The 25434-nt window shown below is 40.4% G+C and overlaps 1 protein-coding gene across 1 annotated transcript in view; it reads right to left on the reverse strand.

Moving 5' to 3' along the window:
- Positions 1 to 25173, reverse strand: part of RALBP1 (ralA binding protein 1) — a 101676-nt gene extending 76503 nt beyond the window's left edge. The window contains exon 1 of the mRNA XM_006868710.1: positions 25014 to 25173. The gene's annotated coding sequence lies outside the window, so the exon portion shown is untranslated. The remainder of the gene's footprint in view (positions 1 to 25013) is intronic.
- Between the last annotated feature and the right edge of the window lie 261 nt (positions 25174 to 25434).

Consider the following 25434-nt stretch of genomic DNA (forward strand, 5'->3'; position numbering starts at 1 on the left):
TTCTGTTGTACATAGTGTCACTATGAGTCGGCACCGATTTGATGGCACCTAACTCAAATGCTTCAATTCTTCTATAGTCTTCCTTATTTACTGTCCAACTTTCACATGCATATAAGGTTATTGAAAATACCATGGCTTGAGTCAGGCACACTTAGTCCTCAAGCTGACAACTTTGCTCTTCAAAACTTTAATGAGGTCTTATACAGCAGATATGCCTAATACGTTGTTTTCTTGGCTGCTGCTTCCATGAGGGTTGATGGTTGATCCAAACAAAATGAAGTCTCTGACAACTTTAATCTTTTCTCCATTTATATGGATGCTGCTGCTTACTGGTTCAGTGGTGAGGATTTTTGTTTTCTTTACATCGAGGTGCAATCCATACCAAAGGTTCTAGTCTTTGATCTTCATCAGTAAGTATTTTAAGTCCTCTTCACTTTCAGCAAGCAAGGCTTATCATCAGCATATTGCAGGTTGTTAATGATTCTTCTTTTAATTCTGATGATACGCTTTTCTTCTTGTAATCCAGCTTCTCAGATTATGTACTCAATATACAGATTGAATTGTTATTGTTGTTGTTAAGTGCCATCAAGTCGGTTCCAACCCATAGCAAACCTGTATAGGCTTTCCGAGGAGGGACAGGTGAGTTTGAACCACTGACCTTGTAGTTCAAACTAACCTTGTAGTTGAGTGTTTATCCTACAGCACCAGATCAGGACTCCACAGACGGAATAAGTATGGTAAAAGAATACAATCCTGGTGCACAGCATACCTTTGCTAATTTTAAACCATTCAGTGTTCCCTTGTTCTGTTCGAACAACTGCCTCTTGGTCTATGTACAGGTTTGTCATGAGCACAAGGAACTATTCCAGAATACTCATTCTCCACAATGTTGTCCATAGCTTGTCATGATCCACACAATCAAAAGCCTCTGCATATACAATAAAACACAGGTAAGCATCTTTCTGGTAAATTATTTAGCTTAAAAAAAGAGAGAAAATAAATGTATTGTTCATTAAAGTGATCATAGTATTGTAGTTGTTAAGTGCTGTCAAACTGGTTCTGGCTTTTAGTAACCCTGTATAGGGTTTTCCAAGGAACAGCTGGTGGGTTTGAACTGCTGATCTTGCAGTTAGCAGTCCAGTGCTAATCCTGTAGCGCCACATCAAGACTCCTGAGCATAGCACAGCAACGTTAAATAAAAATTCATATTAAGTAGTCCTGAATAAAAATGTTTTTAAAATATATTTACAGGCATTCCTGTAAATACTGCAGGTTCACTTCCAGACCATGCAACAGAGAATTGAGACCATGCAATAAGAGTTGCATAACATTTTTCTGTTTTCTAGTGCATATAAAAATTATATTTACACTAGTGTGGGTTAGGCAATGGGCTGTTAACTTCAAGGTCAGCGATTCAAACCTATCAGCCACTTTTCAAGAGAGAGAGGATGTTGGCAGTCCCCATAAAGATTTACAGTCTCGGATAACTTAGATAGGGTCACTGTGAGTCAGAATGGACTTGATGGCAGTGCTTTTGGCTTAGGTAATCTGCTAAGTGTGCAACAGCATTTTGAAAAAGTTTGCAGTATTTTGAGAATTACTACAATATGACAGATACAAAGTGAGCACATACTGTTGGAAAAATGGTGCAGGGCTGCCACAAATCTTTAATTTGTAAAAAATGCAGTTATCTGCAAAGGGCAATAAAGTGAAGTGTAACAACATGAGGTGCAGCTGTACACACAAATACAGCAAGTGAAGAGACTTTTTGGGCTTTGTAACAAATTCTGTGACTGGTTGTCATCATTTAAACTACTCCACTATTACCCTAAAGTAAAGAAATATGCTTTTTGGGTACAGCTGATTTTATTATGTTTTAAAAATACATTCAAAATACTTCTAAGGCAGTACTTTGAAAATTAACATGAAGGAAACTAGAAGAAGCACAATCTAATGTCATCTATGTACATTTTCTCAAAATGCTTAACTTAGTAGAAAAACGTTGTTTCCCTGCTTTTTACTTGTTTGTTATAATAGTATGAATGTAGATAACTTAAAAAGAAACTAATGGAGGAATGATGTCTGTGAAAATGGTTAACTAAAGAACTTTAAAGTTGTCCCACCATACAAGCAACTAAAAGTTTGGCAAAAACTGTCAGAGTTAACTTATTCAGAATGCTGTAAATTAACCAAAAGTTTCCAGCCACCTGTGAGTGCTTACTTAAGAAAAACAGCTGAGTCTTGTTAAGAACAGCAGGCACTGTAGTTATTTTTAACTTACCCTAGACCCATTCCTCTCCCCAGATCAACAGCAGCCTTGAAAATGACAATGCACATTACCGGTACTGGTATTGTTGTTAAGTGCCATCGAATTGGTTCGGACCCATAGCAACCCCATACAGGGTTTCCAAGGAGTGACTGGTGAAATTGAACCACCAACCTTGCAGTTCAAACCTACTCTGCAGTCCAGCGCATTAACCCACAGCATTACAGCCCACAGCACTACACCAGGACTCCATTACTGGTATAGTGAAACAAATATTTCGCCTTGAAAAACCTGCCCAAAAGGCTTATTTTATTTGGCCTAAAAGGAGCTCTGGTAGCAGAGTGGTTACGAATAGGGCTGTGAATCTCACGGTCAGCAGTTTGAAACTACCAGCTGTTCCGCAGGAGAGCTCCTGTAAAGATTTACAGACTTGGAAACCCTGTACAGGGTTGCTATGAGTCGGAACCAACTCCACGGTACATTACAACAACAACAGCGACCTCTCAAAACTAAAACTTGCCCAGTGCTAAAGCCATTCTGGGGCAGGAGGAGTGTTTATTGACAACATTCACAGGCAAATATTTTAGTTGCCTGAAACAGTAACAGTAGGGGCTAATAAACAAGCTTGAGAGGAAAGGCTATAGAACGAGATGTTTTAGGGATTAAGGACCTAGAAAAGCTTCCATATATTCCTGGGGATCTAAGCAGCAATACTAGGAGAGAATATTACAAGTGCCATGGACTGCTAAAAAAACTAACCAATATGTGTTGGAAGAAGTACAGCCAAAATACTTCTTGGAAGCCAGGATGGCCAGACTTCATCTCTTCAACTTCAGACATTATTATCAGGAAGGACCATTCCCTGGCGAAGGATATCATGTTTGGTAAAGAGGAGGGTCAGAGAAAAGAGGAAGATCCCCTCTCCCCCACCGCCCCCAGAAATGGATTTGCACAGTGGCAGCAGCAATGGGCTCAAACATAGCAATGATTATTTGTTTGACGCAGGACCAGACAGTGTTTTGTTCTGTTGTGCACAGGGTCACTATGAGTCAATACGGACTTGATGGCACCTAACACCAATGTGTGGCACTGTGGGTTAATGCAAAGCCATTTGAACTGCAAGGCTGGCAGTTCAAGTTCACCAGCTGCTCCTCGGAAACCCTACTATACAGGGTCATTATGGGTCAGAACCGACTCAATGGCACTTCACAACAACAACGAGGGGCAATATGCATGCCCAAAGCTGTTCATGTGATCAGAAAGGACCCAAGAAGGCCTTAAGCTCGCCTTAAGCTCTCACTTATGGCTGACAAACAGGAAGTAGAAGCTAAGGCTGAGTGTTGAAGGTATGCCTTAATACGCACAGCACACACAATCCCTCTGCAAAGACTGAGGTGCTTTTTGGTTCCACGTGTTTACAGAAATCTCTGTCCAATCACCAGCCAAGAACTAAACTAACGAAACATTTCAGTGGCCATACATGAGCAAGAATACAAACTTTACAAAATTAGCTCAGAAAAATCACAAATCAAACGAAAACTACAAAGTAGCAACAATAACCACTGGGGGTGGGGGAGAGTATCTGATTTCCAGACCTGCCACACTGTAATATTAAGAAGTCAATTTTCAACAAAAAATAACAAAGCATGAAAAGAAACAGGAATGGTCAGTAACTAGGAGGGAGAAGCATGTAATTAAAATCGAAAGGGCTTTAAATTGTTGTTAAGTACAGCTGAGTCAGTTACAACTCATGGAGACCCTGTAGGAAGGATTTCTGAGTAGCTGGTGGGTTTAAACCACTGACCTTGCAGTTACAGTCCAGAACTTATCCTACAGCACCACAAAAAGATTCCAGGACTTCCCCAGGCTTGAATTTTCTCTCCAGTTCTTTCAGCTTGAGAAATGCAAAGTGTGTTCTTCCCTTTTGGTTTTCTAATACAGCCCAGTGTTTATCCTTTCAAATATCATCAAAAAGCTAAATGAACAAAGAACAATGAACACAGAGCTAAAAGAAAATAGAACTTTGTCTTGCCAAACAGACACTGTTAATTAACAGACAGAAATGATATAAAGGAACCATATAGATATTATTGGGAGTCCTGCTGTGGCGCTGTGGGATAAGACACTGGACTGCAAGGCTGCTTGAACCACTAAGTCAGCAGTTCAAACTCACCAGTCATTCCTCAGAACCCTATACAGGGTCAGAATTGACTCAACAGCACTTAACAAGAAGTGTGATGCTGTAGGATAAGCATCAGGCTGCTAACTACAAGGTTCAAACCCACCAGCTACTCCTCAGAAACTTTATACAGGTTCACTATGAGTTGGAACCAACTCGACAACACCAACACAACAGTAGATATTACGGAGATGAAAAGTATAATAATGGAAATTTTCTAGAAGGACTCAACAGCAGACTGTAGCAGAGAAAATCAGCAGACTGGAAGAGAGGCCAAGAGATTATTATGCAGTCAGAGGATCAGAAAGAAAAAGACTAGTGCCTAAAAGACCTACGGAGCACCATCAATCATACCAATATATGCATAGTGGGGAATGTCCAAGGAGAAGAGAAAAGTAATTAAAGGAATAATGGCCAAAATATTCCAAAAGCTGATAAAAGTTATTAGTCTACATATCTAAGATGCTCAACAAATTCAAACTAGTATAAAATCAAACAGATGCACAACTGAGATAAGCCACAATCAAACTAACTGAAAAACAGACAGAATATTGAAAACAGCAAGAGGAGTGACTTATCACATAAAACAAATCCTAAATAATAATAATAATAATAATGAAAAAAGTTACTTTGTCATTGTAAACCATGAATGCCAGAAAGCAGTAAGCTGCCATATTCAATCTGCTGAAAGAAAAAACAAAAACAGCTGACAACCAACAGTTCTATATCCAGTAATGCTACATTTCACAATGAAGGAGAAGGAGGTAGGCTTCATGGCGGACTAGGCAGAAAGGCTGTGCTGAACCCCCATCCCCACTACCACCATCAGTAAAAATATGGAAAACTGGATGAAAGAGATTCACAGGAAGGTCCCGGAACACTGAACTTCAGATAAAGGATAAATAAGTGCATTGAGTATTTATCGGGAATAGGATTTGAAGTAAGAAAGGAAGTGACTTCTGATTTGGGGCAGACAACGTGTCCTGGTGCAACCATTTTGAATGGGAGTGATTTGATAGGGCGTCAAGAGAGTACTCCCACTGCAGAAACCTAACAGATCTGCAGAGATAAAGGTACGAGTATTTTTTATTATTATTCCTTTCTTTTGCTCTATGTACTCATCTCCCCTCTGGGGACCAGATGGGAGACCTGTTTGAGTAGATACCCTTGGGATGTTTCTGCTCGTGGGGGGAGCTGCACAGCACAGCTCCTGGGCAAAAAATCTAAGTGGGAGTAGACAACAGGAAGACCCTGCAACAGGAGTCTCTTCCAAAGTAGGTCTGGCTAGCCTTGGGCTGGCTCTCACAAGGGGAAACAGCTGAATGAACTTGGCGGTGGTGGTTGTGTGCTGTGGAGTCGGTACTAACTCACAGCAACCCCATATAGGGTTTCTGAGGCTGTAAAATCTTTATAGGTGCAGAAAGCTTCATTTTTCTCTCTTGGAGCAACTAGTAGATTCGAACTGCTGATCTTTCTGTTAGCAGCCCAATACGTAACCCACTATGTTACCAGGGTTCTTTAGTCTCTTGCAACAGTGTTTGATGATTTTCACTGTATATATGTTTCATGTCTCTGGTTAGGTTAATTCTAGGTATTTTATCAATTTGGGGGCTCCTATGTGGTTACGAATAGGGCTCTGAACCATAAGGTCACATAACCACTACCACCACTACCATTAAGCAAACCTGTTGTAAAAGATCTCTTTAAAGTTACTAAAGAGCAAAAACATCACTTTGAGGACTAAGGTGCACCTGACCTAAGCCCTGGTATTTTCAATCACCTCATATGCATGTAAAAGTTAGACAATGAATAAGGAGCACCACAGAAGAATGGATGCATTTGAATTATTATATTAGTGAAGAATAATGAAAGTACAATGGACTGCCAGAAGAACAAACAAATCTGTGTTGGAAGAAGTACAGAATGATCCTTGGAAGGTAGGATGGCAAAACTTCTCTGATTTCAGACATGAAGAAGAACATCATGCTTGGTAATGTGGAGGGTCAGCAAAAAAAGAGGAAGACCCACCCTCAACAAGATGGACTTACACAGTGGCAGCAACAATGGGCTCAAACATGTCAATAATTGTAAGGATGGCACAGAACCACAGTGTTTCTTTCTGCTGTGCACAGGGTCACTGTGAGTTTGAACTGACTCCATAGCACCTGACAGCAACAACATAAGGAGTCCTGGTGGGGCCATAGGTTAAGTACTGAGCTGTTAACTGAAGGATTGGTGGTTCAAGCCCACCTGTCACTCCAAAGGAGAAAAATAAGACAGTCTGCTTCCGTAAAGATTTACAGTCTTGGAAATCCTATGAAGTTCCACCCTGTCCTATAGTGTCCACCATTGAGTCAGAATCAACTTTGACTTTGGTGGATTTTTTTTTGGAGGCTATTATAAATGGTATTGTTTTCTTCATTTGTTTTTTGGAATAGTTTTTGTTAGTACAGAGGAACACAACTGATTTTTGTGTATTATTTCATACTCTACAATGTTACATAATTCTTCTATTCCTCAGTTTTCTGGCGGAATCTTTATACTCTATGTATAGGGTCATGTCATCTACAAACAAAGACAGTTTTACTTTGTTACTTTATTGTGTTACTGTTCCGGCTAGGACATCCACTTCAAGACTGAGTGAGTAATAGTGGTAATCAGCACCCTATCTCACTCCATTCTCAAAGGGAAGGTTCTCAGCATTTCTTTGTTGATTTTAATGTTGGCTGTTGGTTTTGAATATATGCCCTTAATTATGTTGAGAAATGTCCCTTCTATTCCTGTTTTGACAAGAGTTTTTATCAGGAAAGGATGATGGAATTTATAGAATGCCTTTTCTGTACCAATTGATATAATCATATGGGTCTTTTTTTTTTTTTTAATTATTATTAATCTATGTGGTGAATTATTACAATATTTTTCTAATGCTGGACCACCCATGTAATCCTAATATTAAGTCTAACTGATCATGGTGCGTGCTTTTTTTTTTTTTTTTTTTGATACATCACTGAAGTCTGTTGCCTAGAATTTTGTTGAAAATGTTTGTAGAAGGGATACGGGATACGGGTCTACAGTTTTCTTTTTTTGTAATGTCTTTGACTGGTTTAGGTATCAGGATTACGGTGAACTCACAGAAAAAGTTCTGTAGTGTTCCTTCCTTTTTGATGTTTTTGAAGAGACTGAGTAGGAATGGTATCAACTCTTCTCTGGTCCTGGACTTTTGTTATTACTTTGGCCATTTTGTTGTTGCTTAATGACATCTTCTATATCTTCTTTTGTAATGGGTCTGTCTAAAATTTCTACCTCCATTGCGTTAGTTTGGGTAGGTAGTATGTTTCTAGGAATTTGTCCATTTCACCAAGGTTTTCATAGTTCTTGGAGTACAGTTTTTCATAGTACTCAGTTAATGATCTTCATCTCAGCTGGATTGGCTATAATAGCACCAATTCCATTTCTTACTTTGGTTATTTATCTCTTTTGGTTTTTTTCTTTTGACAATCTAGTCAGTGGTTTATGGATTCCAAAGGGCAACTTGATAAGACAAAGTATCGTAATAAAATGTGCAAAAACCTGGAATTAGAACACCAAAAGGGATGAACACATTCTTTCAGTGCTGAAAGAACTAAAGAAAAAATGCAAGCTTCGAGTTGTAATACTGAAGAATTCTATGGGTAAAATACTGAACAATGCAGGAAGTATCAACAAATGGAAGGACTACACAGAGTAACTGTACTATAAAGAAACGGTCAATGCTCAACTATTTCAGGAAGCAGCATATGATCAAAAATCGATAGTACTAAAGAAGTCCAAGCAGTACTGCTGGAGAAAATCAAAGCTCTGGGAATTGACAGAATACAAAAGAAATATTTCAGTAAACAGATGCAGCACTAGAGGCACTCACTTGTCTCAGCCAAGAAATTTGGAAGAGAGCTCCTTTGCTAACTGACTTGAAAAGATCCATATTTGTACCCACTCCAAAGAAAGGTGATTCAACAAAATGAGGAAACTACCAAACAATATTATTAGTACTACACTCAAAAGTTTTTCTGAAGATAATAAAAAAAACAGTTGGAGCAGTGCGTTAGAAATTCAAATCAAATTCTGAAGATGTGTAATGAGAGCTATCTCTGCTGATGTCAGATGGATTTGACTGAAAGCAGAGAATACCAGAATGATACTTATCTATATTTTAATGACTATGCACGTGTATACATCACAAGAAATTATGGATAACATTGCAAGAATGGGAATTCTAGAACAATAATTGCGTTTATCAGCGGCTGTACATAGATCAAGAAGCAGTCATTACAACAGAAAAGAATATTACCCGATTTAAAATCAGGAAAGGTATGTACTATGGTTGTACCCTTTCACCATACTTGTTGTTGTTGTTATGTCTCTTTGAGGACTGAGGTGGGGTGTGCCTGATCCAAGTCATGGTATTGTCAATCACTTCATATGCATGCTAATGCTGGACAGTGAAAAACGAATACCAAAGAAGAACTGATGTCTTTGAATTATGGTGCTGGCAAAGGAAGTATACCAGGAGCTGCCAGAAGAACAAACAAATCTGTCTTAGAAGTAGTCAGCATTCTCCTTAGAAGCAAGAATGGCAAAACTTCATCTCACATACTTTGGACACGTTATCAGGAGGAAGGTCTAGTTCCTGGAGAAGGACATCAAGCTTGAAAAAGTAGAGGGCAGCGAAAACTAGAAAGACCCTTATCAAGATGGTGCGACAATGGTATAAATCACAGCAAGGATCATGAGGCTGTCACAGGACTGGGCAGTGTTTTGTTGTCACTAAGTCAGATGTAATTTGGCAATACCTAACAACTACCAGCTGTTCCGCAAGAGAAAGATGAGGCTTTCTGCTCCTGTAAAGATTTACAGCCTCGAAAACCCTATATAGGGTCACTATGCATCGGAACTGACTCCAAAGCACATAACAACAACAACAACAATGTGGAGTCCTGGTGTGGAACTGTGGGATAAGCACCGGACCACAAGGTCAGTGTGAACTGTAAGATCAGTGGTTCAAATCCATCAGCCACTCCTCAGAAACCCTATAAAGGATTGCTATATATTGGAACTGACTCAACGGCACTCAGCAGCAACACATCCTTAAGGTTCTTTTAAAATGTTTTGTCTATAACTGAGAGTGGGGTGTTGAAGTCTCTACTGTTATTTTTGAGGTATTTGTTTCTCTATTGTTCAGTGTTTGTTTTGTGTATTTTGATGCACTGTTGTTAGGTGCAATTATATTTATAATTATGTCTGCTTGCTGGATTGACCCTTTTTATTACTATCAAGTATCAATTCTTTATCTTTTGTAATAGACTGTGATTTAAAGTCTATTTTATCGGATAGTCTATTTATCAGATGGCTACATCTGCTCTTGAATGTTTTTCTCCATCTTTTATTTTCAGTTTGTTTCCTTATGTCTAAGGTATATTTCTTGTAGACTTCAAAACAGTACAGTATGCTTTTTAAAATCCATTTTGCTACTCTGCCTTTTGCATGGGGCAGTTGGATCATTTACATTTGAGATTACTACTGAAAATGAAATGTATCTTAATCATTTTACTTGATTTTCATTTTTTTGAGTGTTTCATATCTTCTTTTTTTCTTGATTTTTGTTTTTGTTGGTTATTTTGGTACTCTCTTGTGATTGTCTTTTTTCTCTTCTGAATGTTTCTTCTTGGTGCTTTAGTGGTTTCCACAAATGCTTGGAAGCATGGTGATTTTAGAGGATAAGCACTGGACTGCAAACCATACGTCTGCAGTTTGAGCTCACCAGCCACTCTGTAGGGGGAAAATGAGGCTTTCTGTGCTCTCAAAGATTTACAGCCTTGGAAACCTTATATAGGGTCACTATTCGTCAAAACTGACTCGATGAAACTTAACAACAATAACAACAACCACATATATTAATTATTCAAAACAAATTGTCATCAAATTTTATCCAATTCATTAAGCGTCTAAGGACAGAGTAGAACTGCTCCTTAGGGTTTCCCAAACTGTAAATCTTTACGGGAGCAGAGAGCCTCGTCTTTCTCCCAAGGAGCAACTGGTGGGTTTGACCCACTGATCTTGTGTTTGGCAGCTTGATGTTTAACCCACGGTGCCACTAGGCCACCTTTATATTAATTACACAACTTATAATTACAATGTTTAACATATGAGTAATAGTTAACATACAACTTTATATATAAGATATATAAGAAATATATATATAAGAAATCTATCCTGATATGCTCCTCCCTCCCCAATTTGTTTGTGTATTTACATTAATATCAATATTGTTGTTGTTGTTGTTAAGTGCTGTTGAGTCGGGTTCCGACCCATAGCGACTCTATATAGGATTTCTGAGGAGCAAATGGTGAGCTTGAACTGTCGACCTTGCGGTTCAAACCAACTTTGCAGTCGAGTGCATTAACCCACAGCACCACACCAAGACTCCAGCTGTCATTAAGTCAGTTCTAACTCACAGTGACTCAGCACAGGGTTTTTGAGAAGCAGATGGTAGGTTTGAAGTTCTGACTTTGTGGTTAGCAATCCAGTGCTTACCCTACAGCACCACACCAGGACCCCAGTAATATCAATGTTGCTGTTAAGTGCCATTGAGCTGGTTCCAACTCACAATGACCCTCTCTCTAGATAGGGTTTCCAAGGAGTGGCTCGTGGACTTAAACTGCCAACCTTGTGGTTAGCAGTCCACTGCTTATCCTACAGAGCCACACCAGGACTCTAATATCAACCTATATTCAACAAAATTATGTTGTATTTATTTCCTAATGCCTTTCCATTTGGAGTGCTCCTTGAAAAATACTTGCAAAGCTAGTGTAGTAGCAAATGCACAGAGCTTCTTTTTAGTTTGGGAATATCTTGACATTCCCTTCATTTCTGAATGACAACTTTACCGGGTAAAGAATTCTTGGTTGGCAATTGTTTTGGTTCAGTATTTTATACATGTCACTCCATTGTCTTCTGGTCTCTACTAGAATTTTGGGTGAGAAATTTGCATTGATTCTTCTGGAAAGCCCTTGGTATATTATAATGCATCTTTCTCTTGGTTGCTTTCAGAATTCTCTTGTCTTTGGTGTTCAAAAATTTTATTATGATATATTGTGGAGTTGATCTTTCTATGTTTCTTCTTATTGGGGTTTATGTAATTATATCTATTTGTAAATTTGGTTCTCTATTCAGTTCTGGGAAATTCTGATTATCTCTTGGAATGCTGTTTCAGTGGCTTTATGACTGTCAACGTACTCTGGGATTCCAATAATTCAAATGTTAGATTTTTAATCGAATCCTACATTCTCTTTTGGGTTTGTTTACTTTTCTTTGTCCTTTTCTTATTTCTCTTAAAACGTGGTAAGTTTATTTTGTCTTCTAGTTCACTTATTTTACCTTCTATCTGTACAACTACTGTTGAGTGTTTCTCTTGTTTTTTCTAATTCAGATAATTTATTCTGTAGATCCAGTTCTTTATTGTAGTTATATATTTTTTTAATGCTTTCAGTTTATTAAGTCTCATTTTATTCCTCAATTTGTTTCCTGAGCTCCACTACTTTGTTTTGTGTGTGCTTCTGCTGTAGTTGTTAAATTGGTTCTGACTCTGCAACCCTGTACAGAGTTTCTAAAGAATGGCTGATGAGCCTGTGGAGCATTTAGCTTTCTTGAAACATCATGGCAGTGATGTTTAAACATGTCTTTAAACATCACCATCATCTGTAATTTATCAAGTCTTTGCATTTTTTAGGAGCCCTGGTGGCACCATGGATTAAGCACTGGGCTGCTAACCAAAATGGTTCAATGGTTCAAATCCACCAGCTTCTTGGAGGAAGAAAGATAAGTCAGTTTGCTTCCGTAAAGTTTTACTGACTCAGAAATCCTATGGAGCAGTTCTACTATAGGGTTGCTAATGAGTCAGAATTGACTCAATGGCAGTGGATTTTGCAGTATTCTGACATCCACAGTAGAGATTTTCTCTTCTTCAAGTTTTACTTTTGATTGGTCCTTTTTCTAGTGATTTCATGTTATTTCCTGACTTTTGTTGAACTAGGGTCATTTTAGTTTCTTTTTTGGCTTCTAGTTTTATATTCTATTTATAGTGAAAGAATGATTTGATTGGGCATCCTCAGAGCACAGTGGCCAAATCACCCAGCTGCCAACCAAAGGCCAGTGCCTATACTCTTGAAACCATTCCACAGGAGAAAGATATAGCAGACTCTCCTCAAAGACTCAGCTCTGAGAAACATAAAGAGCTGCTCCCTGAAGCCACGCAAGTTTGCCATGAGTCAGAATGACTCAGAGGCTAAGGGTCTGGTTTCTCCTCCTAAGAGCCACTAGATGGTACTCTTAGGATTTTTCAGTGCTGATTAAGGAATTATGTACTCTTGTTCTCTAGAATTCAAAGTGGATGTGCAGGGAGTGGAGACTGGTTGTTTGGAGGCACTGCTATAAGCCGCAGGGCCTGACTTTCCTGTGGCAATGGTGTGGGGCTTTCAATGTCCTTCCTTCACCAGTGCCCCGACACAGACACTTCTGTGGTGTCGCAATACGGATCATATCCTTTGTCCTCTCCTGTCAGTCTGAAGTATTCTCCTCACTCTGCTGCTCTCACAGTTCCTCCCAATCCTAGTGCCCATCCACCACAGACCGCAGTGAGTTTCAACAGCACTAACCTGAAGGGCCATTATCTCCCTTCACCCCCTTCCAACTGCACAGTCAGTAAACTCCCACAGCCAATTTATACTCCCTTAAAAAAAGAACTGGACTCTTGGTGAGGCGCTGTAGGATCTGCACTGGCCTGGAAATCACAACGCTGGCCAATTAAAACCCACCAGCTGCTCATTGTTATGAGTTGGAACTGATTTGAAGGCACTTAACAGTAGCAACAGAAAATAATAATAATAATAATAATTGGGCTAGAACTTCCTCAGAGTAGCTCCTTCCTTATGACCCATGTTTAGGCTGTGATATTAGGAGTTCCTGACTTCTGAGCCAATCCTCTTCCTTCTCTTTCCTGTTTATGGACTTGCTTCGACTATCCAATATCTCAGTTTGTTGTCTAAAGTTCTGGGACCTCAGTCTGTGCTTGTTTTTACTCATTGTTCAGTTACTTAACTAATTTTTGACAGGGTGTTAAATCTATTGATGGGAAAAGATGTGTCTTCAATCTGGTCAATTCATTTTTGACAAAAACTCCAAGACCATTCACTGGGGAAAGAATAGTGTTTTCAACGAATAGTGCTAGAACAGGTGGAGGTCTATATACAAAAGAATAAAGTTGGACCCCTGCCTCACATCATACACAAATATAAACTCCAAATAGTTCAAAGACATAAATATAAGAACTAAGACTATAAATCTATTAAATATTCATAACTTTAGGTTAGGAAATAATTTCTTAAATATGACACACACAAAAATCATAAGCAACAGAAAAAACCTGCTAAGTTGAACACCATCAGAATTTAACTTTTGTTGTGTCAAAGGACATTATCAAGAAAATGAAGACAACCCAGATAAAGAAAAAAAAAATTGCAAATCGTATGTCTGAAATATAACTTGCTTTCTAAGAATATAAAGTTAACTTATAGAACTCTAAAAAGACAATCCAATTTTTTTAATGGACAAAGGATCAGAACAGACATTTCTCTAAAGTTATGAAAAGACCAATAAACACATGAAAATATAATCAACATCATTGTTAAGTGCTATTGAGTTGGTTCTGATCCATAGCAACCTCGTACAGGGTTTCCAAGGAGCAGATGGTGAGCTCGAACTGCCAACCTTGCAGTTCTAATGACTTTGCAGTCTGGTACATTAACCCATTGTGCCACACCAGGACTTCAATCAACATCATTAGGGAACTACAAATGAAATTCAGAAGAATCCACTTCACACTCACTGGTGTCTTATGGTTTTCATTTGCAGTTCCCTAATTGAAGGAGCTCTGGTAGCGTAGTGGTTACAAATCGGGCTGTGAACCACAAGGTCAGCAGTTCGAAACTACCAGCTGCTTCGCAGGAGAAATTGAGGCTTTCTGCTCCCGTAGAGATTTACAGCCTCAGAAACCCTGTTCAGGGTCACTATAGGTCAGAACCGGCTAGAGGGCACTTAACAACAATTGAAGGGAAATTAAAATGAAAAAGACAACGTTAAGTGTTGGTGCTGGTGTGTATTGCCTTTTCATTTAAGGTGGTGGGGAAATCACTTACATTAATGGTAGGGTGAAAGTACTGTCAACAAGTTGTACACTCGTCAAAAGTTAAATTAGCATAAGTTGTGTGATAGACATGGTGGAAAAATTACCTAAAAAAAGCAGCTACTAAGGTTGATTATGTACAAACACCTCACAGAATTTGGTTCCTTGGTTTGGAGGTTTTAAGGTCATGGTTTCATGGGACATCCAGTTCAATGGCCTACTTATGTGTTTAGTGTTTCTTCTCTACCTCCTAGTTTGTTGCATAAGGAGCTCTGGTAGCGTAGTGGTTGCGAACCTAAAGGTCAGCAGTTCAAAACTACCAGCTGTTCCGCGGGAGAAAGATGAGGCTTTCTGCTCCCGTAAAGATTTATAGCCTTGGAAACCCTGTACAGGGTTGCTATGAGTCAAAACCAACTCCACAGCACATAACAACAACAACAACAACAGTTTGTTGCATAGAACCTGGGGTCTAGGCTTACAGGTGGCCATCCAAGGCAACTATTCTCTCTTAACCTGGAGCAGTCGAGGAAAGAGGAGAGTCAGGAATAAAAGGAGGAAGTGGAATGTCTGGCTAAATGCCTCCAAGAACTGCCTCCTTTGCCATGAGATCAGAAGTGGATAGTGCCCAGTCACCGTTACTGAATGTTTTGATCAAAGATTCTATAGAGGAGTCCTGATCAAAATAGGTATATGGGGGTGGGGGTTGTAAATAGAATTTCAATTCCTCTTAAAAACTAGACTTTCTGGAACCAGGGAGGCTGAATGAGCCCCTGAAACTACTGCCCTGAAAAAAATCTTTAAACCTTAAACCAAAAAAACAGTCCCCAACTCTTCTTAAAGCCAAACAGTAGTTTAGTTTAACCAGTAAAAACATTAAGCCCTGGTAGTGTAGAGGATTACGAGCTGGGCTGCTAAAGGAAAGGTCAGCCGTTGGAATCTACCAGTTGCTCCATGGGAGAGACAAGGATTTACGTCCTCAGAAACCTGACATAAGGTCGTTATGAATCAGAACTGACTCTACCACACACAACCACCACTACACTTGAACATTATGCTCTCAATATGCTCTTTTTCAAACTATATGGGATTAAACGGACAACAGCAACTTGAAAGATGAGCTAGGAAGTTTAGGGGGTCATTGAGCTTATGTTAATGGTGAGGATTAATTTAGAAAAGGAGGGTGAGAACGCACAACTCAAAGAAGGCAATCAGTGTTATGGAATTGTACAGGTAGAAACTGTTGAATTGCTATATATTTCTCAACAACAACAAAATAAAATTAAAAACAAAAATACTGGCCACGATGTGGAGAAACTCGTATCTTCATCCAGGATTGTAAAATGGTGCGGCTACTTTGAGAAACGGTGCAGCAGTACCTCAACTGTTAAAAAGAGTGAAGACTGTTTACATTGTTGGTGGGACTGTAAAATGGTACAATCACTATGGGAAATGGTATGGTACTTCTGTAAAATGTTGGAAACAGAAATATCATATGATCCAGCAACCCCACTACCAGGCAGATAGCTTCAATAAGAGCCATGACACAAATAGATAGGTGCAAGCTCATGTTGGTGTTGTTAAATGCTGCCAAGTCAGTTCTGACTCATAGCAACCCTGTACAGGGTGGTTTCCAAGAAGCGGCTGGTGGATTTGAACCGCTGACCTTGCAATTCAAACTGACCGTGTAGTCTAGTGCATTATCCTGCAGCACTACATTAGGACTCCAAGCTTATGTTAATCATGGTATTATTCACATTAGCAATAAGATGAAACAACCTAAATGCTTATCGATGGATAAATGAATATACACACAATGGAATAATGCAACATTAAAGAATGATGAATCCACAACACATCTCAACATTATGAACCTGGAGGACGTTGTTGTTGTTAAATGTCGTCGAGTCAGTTCCAATTCACAGTGACCCTGTATAGCGTATAGAGTTTCTGAGAGCAGCTGGTGGGTTTGAACTGCGAAGCTTGCAGTTAGCAATTCAGTGCCTATTCTACAGCACCACACCAGGACATTACACTAAATGAAATAACAGTGGTTTTATATGATATTCGGCCTTTTGTGAATGACTTATTTAGCTGGTTGTTGTTAAGTGTCATTGAGTCAATTACAACTCATAGCGACCTTGCATAGGGTTTCCAAGGAGCAGCTGGTGAGCTTGAACCGCTGACCTTCTGATTCAAACCGACTTTGCAGCCTAGCGCATTAATCCACAGTACCACACCAATCACAAATGGCCAAATATCATGTAAGACCATTACTTATAAAATATCAAGAAAAGGTTTAGACATAAAATCCCCCCTTCCTTTTTTTTTTTTTTTTTTGAAGATTACCAGAGATGGGAGGGGTAGGCAGGAAAATACCACTAACTAGAGAAAACAGATGTGGTACCGTAAGATAAGCAATGGACTATTAACCACAATGTTGAAGGTTCAAACCTTTCTGAATTCCCTGTCTCACCCCATCACCCAAATTAAACTCCAATCATCGTATCCTACTGCTTCTCCATCACTCTCCAATCTATGGAGTACTGGTATGGTACTGCAGGACAAGCATTGGACTGCTAACCACAAGGTCAGTGGTTCAAACTCAGCAGCCACGCCTCAGAAACCCTGTACAGGGTCACTATGAGTCAGAAATCAACTCAATGGCACAACAAGAGCAGATCCATATATTAACTTGGGTGAAAGGAAATGCAGTATATAATAAGGGAAGATCAGAACAGTAAGACCAAGGCAAAGGAAGACACTGAGAGAGTATGAAAGTTACAGTTAACAAAGCTAAATGCTATGACATACCCAATCCTGTAATAGCAGTAAGACAAACCAGTGAGTACACACGCACATTTGCAAGCTGTTACCTAAATCAAGGATTCAGAGACCTCCTATGACTACAACTACAGCTGATAGCTATAGCCTGATGACTCTCATATAAAGACACCTCTCTTACACTCCAAACCCACCTAGATTTTTCACTGGTAACAATACATCTAAAAGCTAAAATATGGTTCCTCCCCAAATTTGTACCTCTTCCTGAATTCCCCGTCTCACTAAACTTTACCTTTCACCCAATCATCCACATTATATAAACTCAAATCATCTTACTCTACTTCTCCCTCCCTCTCCAAACTACGGAGTACTGGTATGGTGCTACAGGAAAAGCAGTGGACTGCTAACCACAAGGTCAGTGGTTCAAAATCAGCAGCCGTGCCTATTTGCCTACCAAATAAAGTTACAATTACTTTGATGGCATACAAGAGCATTCATAGCTTGGTCTCTGCCTACCTCCCTAATTTCACCAACTTGTACTGCAGATCCTACAACCTCTCATGTCAGTTCAGACTCACGCTGTTCCATCTACCTAAATGCCCATCTTTGTGATGCATATTTACTTGTTTACATCACTTACTACACATAGTTTTTCCTTAGCACCTCCTCCTTTCTCAGTCTTTCTTTCTCTTCCTTTGAGAAACTGACCACTACTTCCTTTTACACCCACTGGATTCCTGTACTTTTTCTAATTAAAGCAATCTTTAAAATGTGTTATACTCGTTGACATTTAAGAGATAGACTCTTACCACCCTTAAGGCAAAGACACTGCCTTAACCATCTTAAATCCCTCTTCATTTGGCATGGTAACTGCTACATTATTTCTCTATACACTAAGTTATTTTGCATTTTTCCATATTCCTTCTTACATATACTAATATAATTAGGGATTTTCTTTCAAAAAAGAAAGAAAATGCTTTTAGGTTATGATCTGGCCCTAATCCCTCCTTGCCAAGCTAACTGTATAAATATAACTATAGAAATTAAAGTTACTGTGTTATTTTCTGATGCCATATCTACCTTTCTAAATTAGAGATAAAATGGCTCCTATAAGATCTATAATGAAAAATAATATTTTGATGAGCTAGCGATTAGGTTACGTTACATTATTTCAAGATACACTGTTTAGCTTCTGGGGCAAGATGGTGGAGTAGGCAGATGCACTGAGCAAACCGTCTGCAACAAAGGCACAGGAGGTGGTCCTGGAACCCTGAGCTTCAAACTGAACAGGAGGAGCAACAAGAGAGAAGAAAAACAGGCAGGTTGTCAACTGGCATGAAGAAGCGTGGCCATCTTGAGCTTTTGCACGTGATTGATACAAGACAAGACTGGAAGTTGATGGCAAGAGGGCACAAAGTTCTCTCTGGTTCTCATGCCCTCCTGGCAGCCAATACCAACCCAACAGCCAGCGGCCCCCACTCCTGGACAACCTTGAGTTCTGCCTGGGGTCAAGCACCAAAAGTACCACCCTGCTTCTGGAGATGCATGAACCCTCCCTTAACTATACAAATAGTGAACACAGAACTGTATTTAGACTTCCAGTCTCTACCACAACCACGAGACAGGTGGTGAATGTCTGAGAACACACCAACATACAACCATCAATTAAATGTAGATACAACGACACCACAATATCTGAGAAGCAGCTATAATGTCAATTTACATGAAGAAACAAGACTATGCCTCAAATAAGTGACCAAAACACAGAGTCAGAAAATATACCAGAAATGGTATCAGACCTAAGAAATTTAAAAGAATGCTATTTAGGTACCATGAACAAATTGAGAAAAAGATGGACAAAAGCAAAGAGAACAACAACAAAAAAAAAACTTTAGAAGAATTCAGGAAAAAACGACAAGAACAATCTGACAAAATAAATGAAAAATTAGAAACCATACAAAGTTATCAGTTACAAAGCCAAAGGATTAACACTAAGACCTCAGAAACATCATATATTGAAAGTGCAAAGAAGTAGAACTGAATAAATGGAAGGCCAAATCAGTAAGCTTGAAGACAAATCTCTCAATACTTGTTTTCAAGGGGAACAATCTGAAAAAGATTTTTTTTTAAATCTGAAAAAAGCCTAAAATTTCTGTGGGACACTATCAAGAATAATAATTTACATGAGATTGGAATTCTAGAACAGGAAGAGACAAAAAACAAAACAAAACAAAAAAATAGAGAAAATTGTCCAAAAGACAAGAAAATAGTCATTCAAGAAGTTAAACAAACTCCAAATAGGATTGTTGTTGTTGTTGTTGTTAAGTGTCACTGAGTCAGTTCTAACTCATAGTGACCCTGTATAGGGTTTCCGAGGAGTAGCTGGTAAGTCGGAACCACTGGCCTTTTTGTTCAAACTGGCCATTGTAGTTAAGTGCCCGTCAAGTCAATTCCAACCCATAGCGACCCTGTACAGGGTTTCCAAGGAGCAACTGGTAAGTTCGAACCACCAACCCTGTGGTTCATACCAACTTTGCAGTCCAGCACATTAAGCCACTATGTCATTGACCATACAGTCCAATATTTATCCTACAGTGTCAGAGCAGTACTCCCCAACCAGGAGAGACTCCCCAAAAATCATATATAATCAAACTTTTCAAAATCAAAGAAAGGAAAGAATTCTGAGAACAGTTCAGGAAAAACAAGAAGTTATCTACACCCCTCAGAACAAACCTCCTTCCAAGACTAAGACTCAATGGGAATACACGCTCTGATTGGTGACCACGTTCATCACTGATAAGGTGAAGTGAGGGAAAAACAGCAATGAAGCGGCAAGCTAAGCCCTACAACTTCTGTGAACTCAAGTGGAAACCTGTTGGCCTGCAGTGTGGCAAGACCTAGTGACATAGCCACAGAGGACTACAGTGAAGCATGAAGCATCCAGCTGATAGGAAGAGAAGGCATATGCACAAGAACACCCACACTTGCAGATAATACCCACTTGACCTGGCTTCAGTGACTGGATGATCAGAGCTCAACTAGAAGAAAAAAGAAGAGGAAAAAAAGAGTAATCTGATACAACTGGATGAACTTGACCTACACCTATGCATGCAGTAGCTCAAAAGAGGTAACAAATCTTTACAGCAAGGATCATTCCCACCCCCTCCATACACAGAGTAGACAGGGATGGGCAACTTGGACACTGGCTACCCAAAATGGGGGGGCTACAAAGGCAAAAAGTGACTGGCTTACAAGCTTTCAAGAGGGAACCTAGATCCAGAAGGCGTGGAGGAAGGTAGAATCTCCACTGAGTAGTATCCAATCTGTCTAGGCGGGGCTGATTAAAGGAAATAGTGAATAACTGTTATCAGGACTGATTGTGAGGGTTGGAAATGTAAAGGGAGACGTTTTTAAGCAAGGAGGGGAGTGATTAACTTTTCAGTCTAGGAGCAGAGGTCCCTGGGACCATCAAGGGAGAAGAGTGGAGAGCGGGACCCTACTCAGAGTAGCAGTGATGCCTGAGATGGAGTCAGAGACAATGACGTGGAGAGATGGAGCAGCTGGGGACTTTAGACACAGAGAGGGATAAGTGCTGTGTGATGACAACCGGGGGCAGGGGCAGGCTTGTAGGATATACCCTTTGGTTGGGTGATGATGCATGGAGGGGATTGTAACCATGGCAATGAAACGATATATACGATAGGATGAATGTAAAACTAATGTTCTCCCATGTAACTATCACATAATTCACAATAAAACATTTAAAAAAAAAAAAAAAAAGAAGTTATCTACAAATGCGAACTAATAAAACTAAATTCTGATTTCTCAGCAGAAACCATGCAGGCAAGAAGACACTCTAAAAGAAAAAAATTACCAATCAAGAATCACATACCCAGAAAAACTATCCCATCAAATATGATGGTGAAATTAGGACACTTACAGATAAACAGAAATTTTAAAACTTCAAAATCCATACTTACCTTACAAAAAATACTAAAAGGAGTTCTTTGGACAAAGAACTAACAAGAGCCAACAATCTGAGACTAACATATATGGCAGTATCACCCAGAATTCAATCCAGATATTGTTGTTTTTGTTGTTAAGTGACATCGCATGGGTTCTGATTCATAGCGACCCTGTATAGGGTGTCCGAGGAGTGGCTGATAAGCTTGAACCCACTAACCTTGCAGTTCAAACCGACCTTGCAGCCCAGCACACTAACCCTCAGTGCCATACCAGGCCCAGATACAGAACCATCCAAAGTAAAATAGGGAGTCCTGGTACAGCACTGTAGGATAAGCACTAGACCACAAGGTCAGTTTGAACCGCAAGGCCAGCGATTCAAACTCATCAGCCACTCTCCAGAAACCCTATGTAAGGTCACTATGAGTTGAAACCGATTTAACAGAATTTAAAACAACAAAGTAAACTAAGCCACAAGACTCAAAATATGGAACCAAAGATACCAGTTTGCAATGACAAAAAAAAAGTTTTAGAACTTGTAAATGAAATGGAAATCAAGAGATTTCAAGAAGAGAAATTAAAAAAATAAAGCTAACAGTAGCCCTAAAACTAGACCAAGCCTTACTCTTGTTGTCATTGTATTGCTAAGTGCCTTTGAGTCGATTCTAACTCATAGTGACCCTGTGTAGGGTTTCCAAGGGCAGCTGTTGAGTCTGAACCACTGACCTTGCAGTTCAAATGACCCTGCAGTCCAGTGCTTATCGTACAGCGCCCCACCAGGACTCCTAGCCTTACTCCTAGCTGTAGTCAAGCCCTTGCCCCTAACATTAACCCTAGTCCTAACCATAACCCTAATAGTAATCAAAGTTCTAGGTCTTGCCTATCCATATCTACCCGTTGTCCTAACCCTAACTACCGACCCCCACCCCACATTCCTATATATATAATATATATATATATATATATTATATATATATATATTATATTTTGTTGTTGTTAAGTGCCATCGAGTCGGGTCCGACCCATAGCGACCCTGTACAGGGTTTCCGAGGGTGTAAATCTTTACGGGAGTAGAAAGCCTCATCTTTCTCCCGCGGAGCGGCTGGTAGTTTCGAACCGCTGACCTTAAGGTTTGCAGCCCGATTCGTAACCACTACGCTACCAGAGCTCCTTATATATTATATATATATATATTATATATATATATATATATACACACTCACACACACACACACACACATACATACACACACACAGTTTAAGGAATTACTTTCCAATGTTGTTGTTACGTGCCATCGAGTCAGTTCCATTCCACAATGACCCTGTACGGGATTTCCGAGGAGTGGCTAATGAGCTGGCCTCGCAGTTCAAACGGCTTTGCAGTCTAGCGCATTAACCCACAGCACCATTCATATTGTTTAAGGAATTACTTCCCAATAGCTTCTATTAACCCTAACTTGGAGCTACGGGTCACTTTGATGGGGAACTACTATACTGACTTTCTTCCTACCCCTGTTGTTGTTGTTGTTGTTAAGTGCCATCGAGTCGGTTCCGACCCATAGCGACCCTGTACAGGGTTTCCGAGGGTGTAAATCCTTACGGGAGTAGAAAGCCTCATCTTTCTCCTGCGGAGCGGCTGGTAGTTTCGAACTGCTGATTTAAGGTTCGCAGCCCGATTCGTAACCACTACGCTACCAGAACTCCTTTCTTCCTACCCCTACTACTACCAATACAACTTACATGAATTACTCATTTTAACGAAGATATTCACAAATGAATTATCAACTCATCAAGATAATTCTAAAGGCAAAATGTGAGGTTACCTTTCTCATTCACAATCCCTTTCATTTAGCTGTGCTGCTAGGATGATCTATGAGTTGGAATTGACTTGATGGTAATGGTTTTTGGTTTGCCACAGTGAGAATGAAACCAAAAATGGGCCTATTCTTAGCTGTTAGTTGTCATTCCATTGAGGACATTCGGTGTAGAATAGAACTGTGCTCTGTAGGGTTTCCAAAACTGTGACCTTTCATCAAAAGCAGATTGCCAGGCCTGTCTTCACAGGCACTTCTGGATATGTCTGAAGTGCCAACTTTCCAGTTAGTAGTTGAGTGCTTAATCATTCGCACCAGCCAGGGACTTGGACCTTTTCCTTATCTTCACTCAAATATTTTGTGAACATTTGCTCAAGTATAATGGAAAGCTACTGGAGTCCTGGTGTGGCGCTGTTAAGGTAAGTAAGCACTAAACTGCTAACTGCAAGCTGCTACTTGGAAATATTATACAGGATTGTTAGGAGTCGGAACAACCTTGAGGCATAACACCTACCTAACTACTGCAGCATTAGAACATGCCTATTCCACCAAGGAGTCGTGGTGTAGCACTGTAGGATAAGCACTGAACCACAAAGTCAGTTTGAACTGCAAGGTCGACGGTTCAAACTCACCAGCTGCTCTTCGGAAACCCTATACAGGGTTGCTATAGTTCTGCACTAACTTAATAGCACTTAACAACTACACTAAAAAGTTCAGAGAAAGCTTTTATTATCAGTGTGCCAACTCAAAATTCATACCAGTACTTTTATATACACATTCAAAATTCCTCGAATTAAAAATATTTGTCATTATTTCAAATTCTACTAGGGCTTATGGAAAGCTGGTAGCATAGCTGGCTATTAGTTGGGCTGCTAACCGAAGTCACCAGTTCGAATCTACCAGCCGCTCGCCCAAGAAGGATGAGGCTTTCTGCTCCCGCAAAGATGTACTGCCTCGGAAACCCTATTCAGGTTCGCCAAGAGTCAAGAACCCATTGGATGGGACATAACCTTACCACCCACTAGGCCTTAGAGGAAACATGTACTTGCTCAATAGGGAGGGAGACTTTGTAGTAATGAATTCCTAAACTAGAAACAGTTTGGCTGAGGTGTGGAATATTTTGTAAAACCTGTTTCATTCTCAAGACTACAAAATTAAAAAGAAAGCTCACCTCAAGTACGAGCATTTTGGAACAAGCATACTTGAAAAATACTTGTGAAAGACATTCGTAATTCTAGATATGTCAATACTTTCCCACTAAAATCTGAACTTAGGACCAAAGTACCCAACAGTCCCCCAGTGTGTCAATGCCAGCGCTGGGAAACATCAAGAACCTTTTCCTAGTTCCCTAAGAAAGTACTGGAAATAAGCCAGTATGTAGGGTAAGATTATAAAATTAGTAATGATAGAGAAGAGCTCTCTTTCCTCGGTTCAGATGTGCTGAAAAGAGTTCTCCTGGGGCCTGGAGAATCAGGGGGGTCCGGTTTCTAACTCTCCTCCTCCAGTCCTTCAGAGAACCAAATCACGAATTCAGATGCTATCAACGGAGGCCTGCTCCGCAAGTGGAAGGGACCATAGCAAGCGAGGGAGAAAAGAGAAGAAACCTTGTCCTGGATAACCCAACTCTACGGGCAGCCACGCCCCCCAGCCCCCAACTCCAAAACGGAGTGCGGCGAGAGGCGAGCACAGCACGCAGGCAGACAGACTCGAAGAGAGGCCGGTGCCGGCGTGGGATCCTCCGGCGTGCGAGGGGCATCACAGCAACTCGGCACGCGACCGCTCCACGCGACTGACCTGTGCCAGCTGCCGCGCGACCGCCCGCTTCAGCCGCAGCCACCGCCTCTTTGCGCTCACGCAGCCGTCGCAGCCACCGTAGCCGCCTCCTGCGCGGCACCCCCGGCCGGTCTCAGAAGCCCCATTCCCACCCCGCCCAGCCTCCGCCTGTTTACAATGACTGGGACGGAACAGGACGAGCCGCGTCTAAGCGCAGGCGCACTCCCTCCTCCTGCTTCCCGGGTCCTGGTCGCTGGTGGACTGACTGCTAAGGCCGTCAAGGGCAAACGCCCGGGCCCTCACGCAGGGAACGACGGGAAGAGTAGTTCTTGGACTCCCGACTCTCGTTCTTTATGGGTTCTCTCGAAGGAAGCACACTACAACACCCAGGAAGCATCGCGCTTCCTTCGTCCCAGACACTCGCTCCGAGGATAGCGGGAGC

This window comes from Chrysochloris asiatica, unplaced genomic scaffold (assembly GCF_000296735.1).
Source record: "Chrysochloris asiatica unplaced genomic scaffold, ChrAsi1.0 scaffold00122, whole genome shotgun sequence".
Lineage (NCBI taxonomy): Eukaryota > Metazoa > Chordata > Mammalia > Afrosoricida > Chrysochloridae > Chrysochloris > Chrysochloris asiatica.